The sequence below is a fragment of the Rhinatrema bivittatum genome, chromosome 4, assembly GCF_901001135.1.
Source record: "Rhinatrema bivittatum chromosome 4, aRhiBiv1.1, whole genome shotgun sequence".
Lineage (NCBI taxonomy): Eukaryota > Metazoa > Chordata > Amphibia > Gymnophiona > Rhinatrematidae > Rhinatrema > Rhinatrema bivittatum.
Window position 1 is genome coordinate 336,145,132 of NC_042618.1, and position 18,807 is coordinate 336,163,938.

An 18,807-nucleotide genomic window follows, 5' to 3' on the forward strand; every position below is an offset into this window, starting at 1 on the left:
GTTTGTCTTTTGCAGGGAGAAAACCCTCACAAGAAAAACCAGTGCCCAGTATGCTGCCTTCTGCCTCTGATTATTGGGAATGTAAAGAATGTAAATGACTGAATCCCACTTCCCTAGGGGAGTGCTTTATGTGCATGATGCTCAAATGTTCTGGCAAAACATTGGAGGGAGATATGTTTCAACAGCACTCACAAACACAGGGAAACTACAGTCAAATTGAAAGGGTAATTGCTTTATTGAAGAACCTTGATCTTTCTGCTAGCAAGAAGGGACCTCTACAGCTGGAGCTTGATTCCATGTTGGCTCTAATTAAAACTCACAGAACCTTCAGCCTAGCACAAGAAGTGGTTCTCAGCCTCTAGCATTGGAGAGGGGGAACCTAGTTTCATTGTGTTCCCAGAACTTCTGCTCTGAATACTGCCGAGAATAAGCCTGTACTGAAAGGAGAAGAAAAGCATCACACAGGAAAACAATCAGTTTCAAAAGTATCTGCTTTATTAACTATTCCTTGTGCTCCAGTTCCTTCTATCACCAAGCTGTCGATTCTCCCAGGCTGCTGGACACACCTGCCTGTATTCTCTCCCCAGCACTGGCTGACTTCTCGATAGGATCTGTACATTGTGTTACGCGTGCTATCCACGGCAGACCTGTGGCGCGGCCTTCGCACCTTCTCATACTGACTCCAGCTCCTGGTTCCCCTTCGCTGGCAGCGGTGGGCCACCAGCTCCGACCTCGGGTCGCCTCCAGTGCCTCCGGCTCTGCCATGGTCCCCAGTATTGCCAGCCAAGATGTCCTTGCTTGTCGGGCCTCTCCGTGTGGCCTGTGGAGAGATGCCACCATCAGCATCATGCCCCTCCCTAGGCACGCGCGAGCATCACTAGTTCTTTTAAAGGGCCCACGGTGGGAACCTGACTGTGGCCCCGGATGCTGACGTCAGACTCCTCAGCATATAAAAGCTCAGACCTCGCTCCATAGCGTTGCCTTTGCAACAGGTCTCCTCGTACTCCTCATACTCGTTGCTGATAGAGAATCCTCTCTACTCGTGTTACTGATTCCAGTGGTTCCCGGTTCCTGTTTCCCTTGCTCCTGTCTCGTCTATGTGTTGGACTGACTCTTTGGATTTTGACTCGGCTTTGCTTTACTACTCTTCTGCTCATCTCCAGCCCTGGACCTCTGCTACGCTTGACTACTCTTCAGCCTATCTCCAACCCCAGACCTCTCCTACGCTCGACTACTCTTCAGCCTATCCCCAACCCCGGACCTCTGCTACGCTTGACTACTCTTCAGCCTATCTCCAACCCCGGACCTCTCCTACGCTCGACTACTCTTCAGCCTATCTCCAACCCCGGACCTCCGCTATGCCTGACTATTCTTCAGTTCATCTCCAATCCCAGACCTCAGCTACAATTGACTACGCCTGCCTTCTCCGTGCCCTGACCATTGCTTTGATTGACTACGCCTGCCTTCTTCATGCCCTAAGCACTGCCTTGATCGACTACGCTACAGACCTTTCTGTGTCCAGAGTTCTACGCTGCTTGCCACGACTTCCACTTGCCGCCGGCTCTGATCCTAACCTGTCAGTGACGCCACCTCTCGCCTATCCTCTGGATGTGGACTTACAAGGCTTAGGCCTTCCTTTGCTTGAGCGCCTCCAGTCACTTGTTCCTATGGTGTTTAAGTTCCAGTACCGAATCCAGTCCAGGGTAGGATTACGCCATCTAGCAGCTGCTGTCTCTGGGCTGAACCACTTCTCGCTATTCACTAACCTTGAGGCCCACCTAAGTCCTGCCGACCCCAGCACCAAAAGCCTCAACCCGAAGGGAATGAGGGCTGGTATCCAGCGGCCTCTAGCTTCAGCCCACTCCACCTGCTGACGGTGGGGACCCGTAGGTCCTTACCTACGGGTTGCATCAACCTCACCTCTGCCTAAGGGTCCACCTCCGATGCAACACGTCGATTCAGGATTTTAAGAAGCAATCAAAATCTTTGTCAGCTGAAATTCTCTTGAGGTTATCCAGTTGACGTGGTAAGAAAGGCAAACAAACGAACATTATTTTCACCTAGAGACCATTTGCTTTCAAAAATCACAAGGAATATAGGTAAGGTGGGAGAGCAGGTCCTTACCTGTGTCACTAGATATAGCAGTCGATCAAAAGACATTAGAAAGATCATTAAGAATAATTTCCAAATTCTCCAGTTACGCGATCAGTTTAAAAACACAGATATACGATTTGCATATACTAGAAATAAAAATTTGTGTGAGTTATTGTGTCCTGCCTTTTTTCAAGAACAAAATACACAAAACATTGTTAGAACTGGACATTATAAGGGTAGACACTGCTCAGTGTGCAGTGTTACTTTAGAAATTAAATAATTTTTACATCCTAAAACTAATAAACTGTATACATTGAAATCTTCAACTACGTGTACTTCTAAGTTTGTTGTGTATGTGGCAATCTGTCCTTGTGATATGATATACGTAAGGAAAACCATTAGGAGCCTATGGGCACGTATTCTGGAGCATCAGAGTTGTCATAAGAACAAAAGGATGGAAGCGCCTATGGTAATGCATTGCATTAATCAAAATAATAATTTTGAACAACTTAGATTTTTCACTGTTTATTTACATCCACAAGATGGCAATAGAGAAAAGTATCTCTTGCAACAAGAACAGAGGTGGATTTTTGAGCTAGACTGCATTGAACCATAGGGATTAAACATTAATATAGAATGACTATATTTTCTTATAAAATTATTTTTTCAATTATTTTGAATCATTTTGGAACGGGTTATTTTGAAATGTCTAACAAGAAGAGATGTGGATTGGACATAGGTGGGATTGACATTTCTTCAGTACAATAGCGTATGGTTTTGCTTTAAAAACTATTCTTGAACCAGTGGGATTATATTTGAGAAATACATCTGAGTAGAGATGATCATTGGGTGCTAGAATGATTGACGTGTTTAGAGCAATAGAATTGTGAATCCAACATTTGGCATTTCCATTTAAACTGCTGCCTTTCTATTTGTATGCAACCATTACCAATCCACAAAAAATGGGGGTAAGCACAATCACACTAAACAACCCACATCCAATGATTCTTTTAAATATATTATCCTATGAATGTTATTGCATCTTAATCTCTTTCAAAAAATCACCAACACTGGTCTATAATTTGAAAATAAACTTCAAACTTTTCACACACACTTTTTTCACCCCAAAGGGATTAAAAAAAATTTTTTTTGAAGAGTGCAGGGTGATGTTCATAAAATGTCAGGGCACCATCCCGGTATGCCTTACTTGTGTTTCCTGTACGTACCCGGATCAGTCCAGACAGTGGGTTGAGCCTCCTTTCCAGCAGGTGGAGACAGACTAAAACTTGCAGGATGCCCTATATCAGGACAGAGCCTATCCTCTCACCCTTCAGTATTCGTCTGTCTCCAGCAGGTGCAGCATCTCCACTTCGATTCTCTGCTGTAGGCTAGTCAGCCTCTTTATTCTCTTTAGGCTCAAGCAAGTACTTCTTTTGGTTCTTGTTTAAAAAAAAAAAAAAAAAAGGATCTCTGAAGGAAATTTCTGCCTTCTTTAGTGCCTTTCTGTTTTTTGTGTGGGAGACGTTAGTCTCCCAGCTCTTGCCCGGCTCAGGGGGGCTTGTCCCCTTTTGCAGGAGGGGGTTCCCTGCATAGTCCTGAGTCCGTGGACGCTTCTAGGTGTGGGGACCGACGCTCTCTGGGCCTCGTTCCCCCTCTGGCTGCCGAGAGGGTTTTGAACCCGCTGCTGCGCTCAGTAAAAAAAAAAAAAAAGGAGTTAAAAGGTGTTAAACTTCAATAAGTTGCAGGTACTCACCTACCTCTAACTTATTTGCAGCAGTTGACCAGCTTTTTTATTTTTTTCTGGTCAGAGTAGGGCTAGAACCGGCAGTCAGAGAAGCAGAAGGCAGCAGGTTTCCCGCCTGCTCTCTCCTGCTGTGCAGGCTGTCAATCAAGTTTTTTTTCAACTTTTTTTTCTTCAGCCGAGGTTTAGCTATGTCCGGGCTGACAGCCTGTCTTTCTTGTGGGCTCTCCTCTTCGCGTTTTTCGCGTCAGGGCCTCTGCACTGCTTGCCTGCCGGGTGGGGAAGGTCCCTCCTCAGCAGGACAAGCAAATTTAGCCCGGGGCTCCACTCCTCCCGGCATGGCTAGGCCTTTCCCGGGTCGGCAGAGCCCGGAAACGGCTGCCATCTTGGGTTTTTCATCGGGGCCGATTTCAGTGCTCCCTGGGGCTGGGGGGCTGGATTTTTTTGATTTGGCCCCCGCGGGTCCCCAGGAGGGGGGGTCCTGACCTTCCCTCGCCCCCCCCCCCCCCCCCGGGTCCCTTTTTCCGCAGATTTCGTCGTCCTCATGCACAAATCTTATCTAGCTAGCCTGCATGAGCTGGATGAAAGCCCCCCCTTCGCCAAAAATCCCTCGTTCAGCGCCGTTGACCACTGGACCGGCCGCGGAGCTTCAGGGACCAGTTCGGGTGCGGGTGGTCCCAGGGGTGCCCCCCTCCCCCCAGTGTCTCCCGGGTCCTCAGACCCCGCTGCTTCCTCTGATTCGGCAGATGGGGGATGACCCCAGAGCCCTTTGTCTTTTTTGTAAGGAGGAGTTAGAGCCCCTCCTCCCTTTTGTTTTGGAGGAGCTGGGTCTGGAAAGTCCCTCCGTGGATAATCTCATGGCCTCACTCCCTAAGGATATGAACCCGGTTTTGGGAGGGCTCCGGGCTCTGGCCTCGGCCTTTCCCTTCCACCCCATGCTTAAGCTCCTTATCCTGCGGGAATGGGAGGCTCCTGAGGGTGCGCTCTGGGTGGGGCGTGCGATGGATAAGCTCTATCCACTCCCGGAAGAGGACTTGGAGCTGTTGCGATATCCATCAGTGGATTCTTATGTTTCTGCAGTGGCCAAGCACACCACGATCCCGGTGGAAGGTTCCACAGCCTTGAAGGATTCACAAGATCGTAAGCTGGAGGCTCACCTGAAGCGCATCTTTAACGTCCTAGCCCTCGGGGTTCGGGCGTCTTACTGTAGCAGTCTCATGATGCGGGCGGGCCTCCAGTGGGTCCAACAGTTACTCTGCGCCCGGGAGCTTCCGCCAGGTGAGGCAGAACAAGCCAAACGTCTGGGGGCGGTAATCGCTTACGTGTCAGACACCCTCTATGATTTGGTCCGTGTGCAGGCGAAGGCGATGGTTTTGGCAGTGGCTGCCCGGAGGCTTCTTTGGCTACGCCACTGGTCGGCTGATCAGTCCTCGAAGACCCGGCTGGGCACGCTTCCCTTCAAAGGTAAGATGCTCTTTGGCGAGGACCTCGATAAGCTTATGGACTCCTTGGCTGACAACAAGGTCCATAAGCTTCCAGAGGACCGCCTTAAGTCTTCTCGGTCCTTCGCGGCCTCTCACTTTCGCTTCAGGGGTCAGCGTCGCTCCGCTTCTCGCGGGCGGGGCGGTGCTGCGAGGGGGTCTTCTCGTGCGCAGGCCTGGTTGCAGTCCTTTCGTGGCAGGCGGCCTTTTTGCGAGGGCCAGCCCGTGCGTACCACCGCTAAACCTGCCACGCAATGAAGTTCAGCCGACCCATTCCTCGGTCCCTTACCTCGGCGGACGCCTCTCCCTGTTTTTCAAGGAATGGGTCAAAATCACGTCGGACCAGTGGGTCCTCGACATTATCAGAGACGGGTACGCTTTCGACCTCGTCAGGGAACTTCCAGATCTCTTTCTGTTCTCCCCTTGCGGCCGGGCCAAGAGGGACGCAGTGGTCCAGACTCTCTCCAAGCTTCTGGATCTGGGGGCGGTGGTCCCAGTCCCAAAGGGGGAAATTGGCGCCGGCCAGTATTCTATTTACTTCACAGTGCCAAAAAAGGACGGGTCCTTCCGCCCAATCCTGGACCTCAAGAGGGTCAATCGGGCCCTCAAGATCCCCCACGTCCGCATGGAAACCCTACGGGCGGTCATTGCGGCGGTCCGTCCCGGAGAGTTCCTTGCTTCCCTTGATCTCACAGAAGCATATTTTCATATTCCCATCCACCGCGACTACCAGAAGTATCTCCGATTCCACATTCTCAACCAGGACTTCCAGTTTCGAGCTCTCCCCTTCGGCCTCGCGACCGCTCCTCGCACCTTCACGAAGGTCATGGTAGTAGTGGCAGCGGCCTTGCGCCGGGAGGGGATTCTCGTCCATCCCTATCTGGACGATTGATTCATCAGGGCCAAGTCGGAGACCTCTTGCCGGCGGGCGGTGGATCGCGTCTTAGAGCTCCTTGCCTCTCTCGGGTGGATAGTGAACTTTTCCAAGAGCAAGCTTCAGCCCTCCCAGGAGTTGGAATTTCTGGGAGCACACTTCGACACCCGAGTAGGCAAGATATTCTTACCTCGGGCGCGAGCCCTCAAGCTGATCGATCAGGTCCAGAATCTGATTGCGCTATCTTCCCCGACAGCCTGGGATTATCCCCAAGTCCTGGGCTCCATGGCTTCTACCATCGATCTGGTCCCCTGGGCCTTTGCTCATATGCGTCCGTTACAGAAAGCTTTGCTGTCTCGTTGGCCACCAGTGTCGGAGCAGTTCCACGTAGTCCTTCCGTTCTTGGAGTCTACTACCGACGAATTACAGTGGTGGCTGTCTCTTCCTCATCTCCTGCAAGGGATGCCTCTTCAAGCTCCACAGTGGACGATAGTAACCACTGATGCCAGCCTGTTGGGCTGGGGTGCGGTCTGCCTTTCTCAGTCCACCCAGGGGACATTGTCCCAGACTCAGTTGCGCTGGCACATCAATCGACTGGAAACTTTGGCGGTCCACCTGGCCCTTCAGGAGTTCCTTCCCCTGATCCGCGGCAAGGCGGTACGAGTCCTGTCCGACATCTCCACCACAGTCGCCTACATCAATCGCCAAGGGGGCACTTGCAGTCCCCTGGTAGCCTTAGAAGCCAGCCGTCTCCTCGCTTGGGCGGAGCGTCACCTATAGTGCCTTGCGGCTTCTCACATCGCTGGAAAAGACTATGTTCAAGCTGACTTCCTCAGCCGGCAGTCGCTCGATCCAGGAGAGTGGGAGCTCTCGGACGCGGCTAAGGCTCTGATAGTGGACAGGTGGGGTCCTCCTCACCTCGACCTCATGGCGACTCTGCGCAATGCCAAGGCCAATCGGTTCTTCAGCCGCTGGAGGGAGCATGGCGCAGAGGGCGTGGATGCTCTGGCTCTACCTTGGCCAGCGGACGTCCTTCTGTACGTGTTTCCCCCGTGGCCACTGGTGGAGAAAGTTCTCAGGAGAATCGAGCTCCACCGGGGACCGGTGATTCTCGTCGCTCCCGAGTGGCCGCGAAGGCCGTGGTTCGCGGATCTCATCAATCTAGCGGTGGACGGGCCCCTGCGCCTCGGTCATCTCCCTCGTCTCCTCCGGCAGAGGCCTGTATTTTTCGACCAGGCCAATCGCTTCTGTCTTACGGCCTGGCTTTTGAACGGCGTCGCCTGAGGCGCAAAGGTTATAGGGAGAAGGTCATCTCCACCCTGCTGCGAGCCTGGAAGCAGTCGACTTCTCTGGCCTATGTGCGCATCTGGAAAGTTTTTGAGTCCGCGTGTACGGAGGCGGGTGTCCCTGCGCACTCCCCCTCGATTCCTTTGATTCTTTCTTTTCTTCAGAAGGGTCTCTCTAAGGGCCTCTCCTTCAGTTCTCTACGCGTTCAGGTCGGCTCTCTCCTGGGTCGGGTGGACGGTCATGCCTTAGCAGCTCACCCTGACGTGATTCGTTTCCTGAGGGGCGTTAGACACCTCCGCCCCCCCTCTCGGGCCACGTGTCCGTCGTGGAGTCTCAACCTGGTCCTTCATGCTCTCTGTGCGGCTCCCTTCGAGCCTCTTCGTCATGCTATGCTCAAGGATCTTACTCTAAAGACTGTCTTTCTGGTCTCTATTTCCTCTGCTCGCCGTATTTCCGAGCTCCAGGCGCTGTCCTGTCGAGAGCCCTTCTTGCGTTTCTCCGATTCCGGGGTTTCTCTCAGGACGGTTCCTTCCTTCTTGCCTAAGGTTGTCTCCACTTTTCATGTCAACCAGTCGGTCGAACTCCCAGCGTTCTCTCCGGAGGAGATTGTGGGTACGGCGGCGACCTTCGTCGGCTAGATGTGAAATGAGTCTTGCTTCGCTATCTCCAGGTCACCAATGACTTCCGGGTATCGGACCATCTCTTCGTCCTTTGGAGTGGTCCCAACCGCGGTAAGCAGGCTTCTAAGACCACGATTGCGCGGTGGTTGAAGGAAGCCATTTCCTCGGCGTATCTTTGTCAAGGTCGTCTGCTTCCTGAGGGTCTGAAGGCCCATTCTCTGCGTTCTCAGGCTACTTCGTGGGCGGAGAGTCAATCTGTCTCCCTGCAGGAGATTTGCAGGGCCGCCACTTGGACGTCTCTGCACACTTTTGCTCGGCACTACCGTCTGGATGTACACGCTCCGGTGTTCGGTTCCTTTGGGCGGCAAGTGCTTTGAGCGGGACTGTCTCAGTCCCACCCAGTTTAGGGAAGCTTTGGTACATCCCACTGTCTGGACTGATCCGGGTACGTACAGGAAAGGAAAATTAGTTCTTACCTGTTAATTTTCGTTCCTGTAGTACCACGGATCAGTCCAGACACCCTTCCCTGTCTGTCTTCTGTCCTCTCGAAGCTTGTTTTCTTGCAGGTCTGCAGATTTTCATATTTTCCTTGGTGCAAGATTACTGAGCATTTACACTGGAAGCCTTGGTGGTTATTTTATACCAAGTTTATGCAAGAGCATATAGGTATACCATGCTTCTACATTAATCTATGGTTGTTCCGTTGAGCTTTTTGGTTACTTGCTTGATCCTATTCTTGGGTTTATTGTTTTATGCTTTGACATACGTTATACTGAAGGGTGAGAGGATAGGCTCTGTCCTGATATAGGGCATCCTGCAAGTTTTAGTCTGTCTCCACCTGCTGGAAAGGAGGCTCAACCCACTGTCTGGACTGATCCGTGGTACTACAGGAACGAAAATTAACAGGTAAGAACTAATTTTCCTTTTTTAAATCATGAACACCACCGTCCACCCTATAATCCTTTTATTATTTTTCTCAAAAAAAGTTTTTTTGTTTTTATATATTCCAAACGCTTTTCTGTAAAAAAAAGTGTGAAAAGTTCAGAGCAAAGGTAAAAATAGTTCACCAGTTGAACATTCAAAAACCCCACAAGTGTTAAATAGATGTTATTCTAAATGTCACTTAGCTTGAGCTTAAATCCTTCATTCTTTATTTAAATCCATTGATGACTAAAAATGCTCGCAGCGCTGAGATGTGCAGCAGTTAAGTGGCTTCCCCTGATGAAGAAGCAATTTGAAACTAGGCCTTGTTGGGGCAAACTTGCCAATGGTTGTATGGAATTCTCAGAATTCCATACAGCCGGGATTTCCAACAGTACACCCCCCTCTTACGCCCCCTCCCCCAGGATCATTGGCTTGCTAGGATTATCTTGGTGGAATTGGCGCTACCTTTGCCCTGTCACATGATAAGGGCAAAGGGCCACCGGCGCCATTTCTCAACGCAGCGGTGGCCAGAGAGCGGGAGGAGATCGCGTCGGGACCCCCCTCCCCACTGGACCCCAGGTAATTTAAAACATTTGGGGGGGGGGTTCGGGAGGGTGGGGGATTTGTTTTAAAGGTTCGGGTGGGTTTTAGGGTTTTTTGGTGTGCTGGTTTTCCCGCGCCCTATTTAACGATACAATACAAATGCCCCTGACGATAAATCGGGGGCATTTGTATTGTATCGTGTATCTAACGATTTTGGACGATTTTAAATTTTCTGACGATAATTTTAATCGTTCAAAAACGATTCACATCCCTAGCAAGTAGCTCATTTGAAGCAAATAGAAGAAAATTATTTTTCACTCAGCGCATAGTTAAACTCTGGAATTCATTGCCAGAGAATATGGTTACAGCAGTTAGTGTAACTGGGTTTAAAAAAGATTTGGATAAGTTCCTAGAGGAAAAATCCATAAACTGCTATTACGATAATTAATTATCAATAGTAGCTTGTGATTTAATTAATATTTGGGTACTTGCCAGGTACTTATGACTTGGATTGATCACTATTGGAAACAGGATACTGGGCTTGATGGACCCTTGGTCTAACCCAATATGGCATATCTTATGTTCTTATGGGCAGGATAGCGTTATTTAAGATGTCTCTTCTTCCTGAACTATTCTATATGTTACAAATGATGCCTTTAATTCTCACTCCCTTAGACTTTAAGGGGTTTTATCGTGTTTGCTCCAGGTTTATCTGGGGGGGGGAGCGTAAAGTGAGGGTGTCTCTTGCCAAACTGATTGTGCCCTCTCCTGAAGGGGGCTAGGGTTTTCCTAATTTACAGTACTATAATTTGGCATGTGCCTTGAGGGCTTTAGGAGATTGGCTTCTGGATTGTCATTGTTTTTGTTAGGAATTGTGGACCCTTGGCCCGAGGTGGGGTTGTTGCTACCTGAAGGCTTGGACCCCAAAGTTCCCCACCGTCGGGAGGTGAGGCAAGCTGGAACTTCGCCTGTACTGACCCTCGTTCCCCGCAGGTTGAGCCCTTGGTTGCCGGGGCCGGCAGGACTTAGGAGCACCCCTGTGTGGCTGGTCCCGGAAAGGGTAGGCGAGTGGGTGCAGAGAGTGTCAGAGAGATTAGGCACAGTTCGAGACAGGAGCACTCTCGGAGGGAGGAGGAGAAAGAGTCTCAGGGAGTGCAAGGCCACTGCAGCTCTGAAGGGAGTAGAGCAGGACTACAGGAGAGTGACCTCGGGATGAGGAGGTGCAGGTGCAGAGACACGAGCTGTAGTATGCTGAGTAAGGACTAGAGCGGGAAATCCGCTGAAGCTGATGTCCAGAAAGTAGCAGCGCAGGGGAGAGCCCCAAGGAACGGGGCACCGAGACACAGTCTGATGGAGTACTGCGCTGAGTCCAATCCTGAAAAGAACAGGCACTGTAGAAATCCACAAGGAGGAGTACCGTGGAGGTCCCAAGGAGCAGAGAACACTGTGGAAGGGACTCACAATTAAGACTGCGCTGAGCCTGGCCCCGAGGAGCGGGAAGCGCTAGAGAGCGTCCAGTTGAGGTAGCACAGAACCAGGGCCCGTGGAGCGGGAAGCACTGAAAGAGAGCCCAGGTGGAGTTGTGCTGAGCCTGGCCCCGAGGAGCGGGAAGTGCTGAGAGGAAGTCCAGGTGAAGTAGAGCTGAGCCAGGGGCTGTGGAGCGGTTGGCGTTGACAGAGTGTCCAGATGATGTGGCGCTGAGAAGAAGTCCGGGTGAAGTGGCGCTGAGCCTGGCCCCGAGGAGCGGGAAGTGCTGAGAGAAAGTCCAGGTGAAGTAGCGCTGAGCCAGGATCCACGGAGTGGGAAGCGTAGAGGCAGGAACCCGGAAGGAGAAGCGCAGAGATCCGAAGGCAGGAACAACTGGTCCGTGGAACAGGAACTGGCACCAAGAAGGAGCCAAGGAACTGGTTGCCAAGTTGGTTAGTGGTGGCTGGAGGTGAAGCTTAAGTACTCCAGGACAGTGATGTCATCAGCCGGGGAGGAGCCTGGAGTTCCCACCATTGGCCCTTTAAAGGGAGGACAGATGGCGCGCGCCTAGGGAGACTCAGGATCGGAATGCTGGTCAGCAGCATCCCCACCGCCATGAGGAGTGCAGAAAGCCAGAAGGAACGCGACAGCAGCAGCTGGCCATTGCCGCGATAGTACCAGGGGTAGCGAACCAAGCATGACATGACGTGAGTTGAGCCTGCCACGGGTGGCCGTGGCCGACGGTCATAACAGTTTTGCTGATGTGCATGTAAAGCAATGTGTTGCTGCTCCTTATGATTTATGGTTCCTGTTTCATGCGAGTTCAAAGGACCTTCCTTTTCATTTATTAGTTCATTATTATTCATTATTATTATTATCATTATTATTCATTATTATTATTATTCATTTATTTATCATTTATTAGCATTATTGTTAGTTCTATTGTTACCTGTTTTATTGTTCAACTGTTCTATGTAAAGCCCACTACTCTTTTTAGGCATTTAAAAGTTGTATGTAAACCGGATTGATTTGTAGTTCCTACAAGAACTTCGGTCTATAAAAATTAAAAATAAATAAATAAATAAATAAAAATAAATAAATATTTATCCCATAACGTATTGGTGAAATATATGCAATTTGGCTGGAAATCTGTGAGGCGGAGGATGTTGCTTTCTTGGAAGATCTCTCTATGGCTACCATTATGTGGTAATCCATGGTTCTTGCCCGGAAAGGATAGTAACATTTTTGTGTAGTTAACTAATGTGGGTCATAGCACATTTCATGCCTTTATTGATTATCACTGCCAGCGAATGTATTCCTTCCCACGATGCCAAGAGTTATTTGGCTTTGAGCCCCGACAAGTTTTTCACTATTTACAAATTGCAAGTTTTATTACCAAAAATTTTGGGTCTCGTCAAGCCCCTTACTCCTCGGGCCCATTTCAAAGACTTCTGTCTTTATTTCGGGGGAGGAAGCAATCCTTGGCAGGTCTGTATAAATTCCTGCATTGCATTACCTCCTACAAAAGGTTTCTGGTACTAGCGGAGTTATGGAATTTGGACTTAGGATTGGAGCTTGATGATGATGATTTTCTATATGGAATTGCTGATTTCTACAAAGCTATTCCATTGGTTGGGTTGTGGGTGTTGCGCTCGGGGGTGGACCCCTGGCCTGAGGCAATACGGGAACTGACCACAGGGGACGGAGCACTGAAGAAGACAGAGGCAGTGTAGATCTTCACCACTGGAAGCCCGCGGTCCCCCCGGGACCCAGGCCACTGGGACTTAGGTGGGCCTCGCAGGGTCTCCTAGGAGAGTCTGAGTCCGGCGTGCCCACAGGGACTGGAAGAGCACTATCGGGTTCGAGGCTGGAAACAGGTTGGAGATAAGCGAACCAGAAGAGTGTTGGTGATGACAAGGCTAGGGACAGAGCCAGAATCAAGCACGGTCAGGCGAGCAAGGTCAAGTCCAAGAATCAGTCCGAGGCATGGTCAACGAAGCAAGGGTCAAGATCCAGAGGTCAGGCAGGGTCGAAGAACAGGCAGAGGTCTTGGGCAAGCGGCAGGCAGGCAGATGAGTCAGGAACAGGCTGAGGTCTTAGGCAGGCGGCAGGCAGGTCAGGAGCAAACTGAGGTCTTTACCAGAAAGGCAGTCTGAGGTAAGACCAGGAAGACGAACAACTAAGACAGGAACAAGTAGGGCAAGGAAGCAGGTATGAGCATGAACGAAACTGGAACAGAAGGATCCTGGAATGAGACTAGGAACAGGCAAGCAGGAACACGAGCAAGGGCAATCTCAGAAGCAAACTGACCCGATTGCCAAGGCAAGGAAGTGAGGCCAGGAACTTCCTTTTAACATCCATTCAATCAGGGTGTGCCGCGGAACTAGGCCCCGATCTAGAACCCATATCAGGGTGGTTGGTCCGCACGTGCATGCGTAGGGGCGTGGCTAGCTGCTGGGACGCCAAGGCCCGGCGAAGGGCCTGGCATGTGACCGAAGGCCCAGTGACCGCTGCCGCGGAACGCCAGGACCTAGCTGGGCCCGTGAGGGCCACGAGGGAGATAGGACCGAGACCCGCTGTGTGACTCCAAAGGTGAGCGGTCCCGAGCGCGGGATGACCGTGGGTGGGGCGCATAATAGCGGGAACAGTATTTACAGGTGATTCACAGGTTAATTATTTCTCCTAATAGGGCATATCAGGTGAAACTTATTTCTTCTCTGCAGTGTCTCAAATGCTCTGGGGCTAATGCGTCATTGAGTCATGGGCTCTGGGAGTGCTCCCCGAGTTATAGTTTCTGGGAATCTGTGATGCAGTATTTGTCTAAATTGCTGTGAAATACAGTTCCTGTGAGTGCCTCTATCTGTGTTTTGGGAATCTTTATAGATGAAGTGGGCTATAGTACCTCTGCCTGTAAACGCCTAATCAAGGGGACTTGCATTGCTCGGAAATGCATTTTGTAGCAGTGGATTCAGAGTGATACACCACTGTTTGACTTCTGTTTACAGAAATGTTGGATCTTTTGAATTTGGAAAATCTGTCCTGGACCACGCCTTTGCGGGGAAGGAAATCTGCCTTTCCCAGGATCTGGGAACCGTTTATTAAGCAACTTCCAGTCACTTTGCAGAGGCAGTACACATATGCCCTGCCAGTAACATAAGAATATGCCATACTGGGTCCATCAAGCCCAGCATCCTGTTTCCAACAAGTACCCAAAAAGTAAGCCTATCCCAATGCTACTATTGCTAGTAATTTTTTGGAACACAATGCCAGTTGAACTACGGCAAGAGGAATGCCTCAAATCGTTCAAGCGGAAGCTCAAGACCTGGCTCTTCGCCAAGGCATACACGTAATTTCTCCCTTCCTCTCCTCTGCCCACCATTCCTCTCCTCTGCCCCCCTCTTCTGGCCCTCTATCCCCTCACTTCGCCCTTCTCCTACCTTTTTCTCCTCCCCTCACCTCATACACTTTTTCTCCCCCCTCACCTCGTTCCCTTCCCTCTGCTCGCCACTCCCCCCTCTCCTCCTAGCACTCCTAAATTGCTTATCTCTTAGTGTCTTCCTTTTGTACATATGTATATATTTACAAACCTCGTTGATTATTTAATGCAAATTTCCCCTTGTTATTCACACCCTCATTTATTCATTTGTTAACTTGTTTTATTTGTTCAATGTAAAGCGCCATGCCTGGCGTTTGTTTGTGTTACACTGTAAACCGATGTGATATCCTGGATGAATGTCTGTATATAAAAAATTTTAAATAAATAAAATAATAGCAGTGGTTATTTTCTAAGTCAACTTAATTAATAGCAGGTAATGGACTTCTCTTTTTTTAAACACAGCTACACTAACTGCACTAACCACTAACTACATCCTCTGGCAACAAATTCCAGAGTTTAATTGTGCGTTGAGTGAAAAAGAACTTTCTCCAATTAGTTTTAAATGTGCCACATGCTAACTTCATGGAGTGCCCCCTAGTTTTTCAATTATCCGAAAGAGTAAATAACCGATTCACATTTACTTGTTCTAGACCTCTCATGATTTTAAACACCTCTATCATATCCCCCCTCAGCCGTCTCTTCTCCAAAAGTCCTAATCTCTTTAGTCTTTCCTCATAGGGGAGCTGTTCCATTCCCTTTATCATTTTGGTCGCCCTTCTCTGTACCTTCTCCATCACAACTATATCTTTTTTGAGATGCGGCGACCAGAATTGTACGCAGTATTCAAGGTACGGTCTCACCATGGAGCGATACAGAGGCATTATGACATTTTCCGTTTTATTCACCATTCCCTTTCTAATAATTCCCAACATTGTTTGCTTTTTTGACTGCCGCAGCACACTGAACCAACGATTTCAATGTGTTATCCATTATGACGCCCAGATCTCTTTCTTGGGTGGTAGCACCTAATATGGAACCTAACATTGTGTAACTATAGCATGGGTTATTTTTCCCTATATGCATCACCTTGCACTTATCCACATTAAATTTCATCTGCTATTTTGATGCCCAATTTTCCAGTCTCACAAGGTCTTCCTGCAATTTATCACAATCTGCTTGTGATTTAACTACTCTGAACAATTTTGTATCATCTGCAAATTTGATTACCTCACTCGTCGTATTTCTTTCCAGATCATTTATAAATATATTGAAAAGTACGGGTCCTAATACAGATCCCTGAGGCACTCCACTGCTCACTCCCTTCCACTGAGAAAATTGTCCATTTAATCCTACTCTCTGTTTCCTGTCTTTTAATCAGCTTGCAATTCACAAAAGGCCATCACCTCCTATCCCATGACTTTTTATTTTTCCTAGAAGCCTCCCATGAGGAACTTTGTCAAACGTCTTCTGAAAATCCAAATACACTATATCTACCGGTTCACCTTTATCTACATGTTTATTAACTCCTTCAAAAAAAGTGAAGCAGATTTGTGAGCCAAGACTTGCCTTGGGTAAAGCCATGCTGACTGTGTTCCATTAAACCTTGTCTTTCTATATGTTCTGTGATTTTGATATTTAGAACACTTTCCACTATTTTTCCTGGCACTGAAGTCAGGCTAACCAGTCTGTAGTTTCCCGGATCACCCCTGGAGCCCTTTTTAAATATTGGGGGTTACATTAGCCAGTCTTCAGGTACAATGGATGATTTTAATGATAGGTTACTAATTTTTATTAATAGGTCTGAAATTTCATTTTTTAGTTCTTTCAGAACCATGGGGTGTATATCATCCGGTCCAGGTGATTTCCCACTCTTCAGTTTATCAATCAGGCCTACCACATCTTCTAGGTTTACCATGATTTGGTTCAGTCCATCTGAAACCCTCCGGTACTGGTACCTCCCTAACATCCTCTTCAGTAAACACTGAAGCAAAAAGCACGAAGGAAGGCGATCTATAATAGCCGTCAGGATGAAAGAAAAGAAATAGATGCCTGTAGTCTTAAAACAATCCTTTATTGCAGTGGAGACACAAGGGTAGCCCGACTCTGGCCGAGTTTCGCCGTTTCAAAACGGCTGCCTCAGGGGCTAAAAACATAAATAAAAAACTTTAAGAATAAGAATAAAATAAGAAATGGCATCATCAATAATTGTATAGTTATTTGAATCAATCAACCACATTTGAGTGAATCAGTCATTTAAAAGTTAAATAAAAAAGCCAAGGTGACATATAGAGGATAAATACACTAAAAAGATGGGTTTGTAACACACCAAGTGAATTTGTACATAGCCTCACGGTAGAATAAATTGCATAAAAACAAAATCCAGAATATTAATAAAAACATCATCATTACCTTACGATAATCTTCTTGAATTCATTAGTTATATATCGACTAAGAATATAATGTGATCATATAAAGAGCTGTATGATCTCTTATGTTGCGTCTGTAATGGTGCAGAAAAAAGATGACAATATCACATTATGTATTATACATTATATTCTTAGTCGATATATAACTAATGAATTCAAGAAGATTATCGTAAGGTAATGATGATGTTTTTATTAATATTCTGGATTTTGTTTTATGCAATTTATTCTACCGTGAGGCTATGTACAAATTCACTTGGTGTGTTACAAACCCATCTTTTTAGTGTATTTATCCTCTATATGTCACCTTGGCTTTTTTATTTAACTTTTAAATGACTGATTCACTCAAATGTGGTTGATTGATTCAAATAACTATACAATTATTGATGATGCCATTTCTTATTTTATTCTTATTCTTAAAGTTTTTTATTTATGTTTTTAGCCCCTGAGGCAGCCGTTTTGAAACGGCGAAACTCGGCCAGAGTCGGGCTACCCTTGTGTCTCCACTGCAATAAAGGATTGTTTTAAGACTACAGGCATCTATTTCTTTTCTTTCAACACTGAAGCAAAGAAATCGTTTAATCTTTCTGCGATGGCCTTATTTTCTCTAAGTGCCCCTTTAACCCCTCGATCATCTAACGGTCCAACTGACTCCCTCACAGGCTTTCTGCTTTGGATATATTTTAAAAAGTTTTTACTGTGAGTTTTGCCAACTTCTTTTCAAATTCTCTCTTAGCCTGTCTTATCAATGTCTTACATTTATCTTGCTAACGCTTATGCATTATCCTATTTTCTGTGAAATTTGATAGTTGATAAACCACTGTTCCTACTCAGGGATATTTCCTATGTATTACTTTCTGCAGCTCCAGGGTGTGAGGGGTGGAGGGTGGGGATATTCAGGGTTCAGTTGGGAGTGTTGTCAGCTGTCAAATTTTGTCACTGTATATTTTGTTCTTTTTCTTTGTTAAAATTCAATAAAGACATTTATTTAAAAAAAATCATCTTTCCCTGAGTTTTCTAAAATCATAACTTGAATCAGTTCTGAATCAAAATTTACTCAGATTAGTTAAAGCAGATATTTGATGATCTAAACCAAATTAGATGAGATTGCCAGGTCCTCGTCATAATCCTTGTATTCAGATGCACAAAGGGTCAATGGTAGTGTGCATTTTATGCTCTTTTATCTAATTAATTAAAATGAGCATATTTGTCCTGGAATTAAGGAGTTAGGCTTGATGTCTAAAGATGCTCTGCTTGCATACTCTTTCACTTAGTAATACCACATGGTAACACTAGGGGGCAGAGGTCTCACATATTTTGTTTTGAAAGTAGTCGTTTTCACTAGGCACAGTGATAGCTTTGTGTTGGCTGGTGTACTCTTTGTAATGACTTACCTTGATGACCAATGCCCACCCTATTCATTTCTGGCTGCTTTTATTTCTCTCCTAGTCCATCTCACTAACGATTCTCCCAAATCTCTGGCTGCTTTTATTTCTCTCCTAGCCCATCTCTAACCATCTAGATAACAAAAGTAAGGATCATATACACACACTGTATATACAAAAGTGTGTGTTATGTATGTATATATATGTTAGACAGAAAAAGGCAAAATGTATAGTTTGTAAAGAGCACATTGATTAACTTGGAGATTAATAAAAAAATAAGATGGTCTCACATTCACACAATATAGTAGGACTTAACTAAAATGACCATTCCCAGTCAGTGCTCTGCACTGAAATAAAGAAGGTCCCCAGTTCGATCTCCAAGTTGGGCCCTCTGCACCCCAAGTTTGGTTCGGGCTGGGGAGGTGAGGTAGGGTGGAGTTATTATTAAGGGAAATGTCTAATGGCCATATTTTGAGCCCATAATACTGGGTTCTATTGTGTTCAGCAGTCCACGAATCTGTTGCTCTTACCTCCAGCCCCATGCCCTCAGCAGACGCTTCTAATGCCGCGGCAGGCCCCCGAATGGCTGCGC

At 47.5% G+C, this 18,807-nt stretch overlaps 1 long non-coding RNA gene across 3 annotated transcripts in view; it reads left to right on the plus strand.

Annotated features, from left to right (window-relative positions):
* Window positions 1-18,807, plus strand: part of LOC115090846 — a 52,934-nt gene that overhangs the window by 1,663 nt on the left and 32,464 nt on the right. The gene's annotated exons all lie outside the window — the stretch shown is intronic.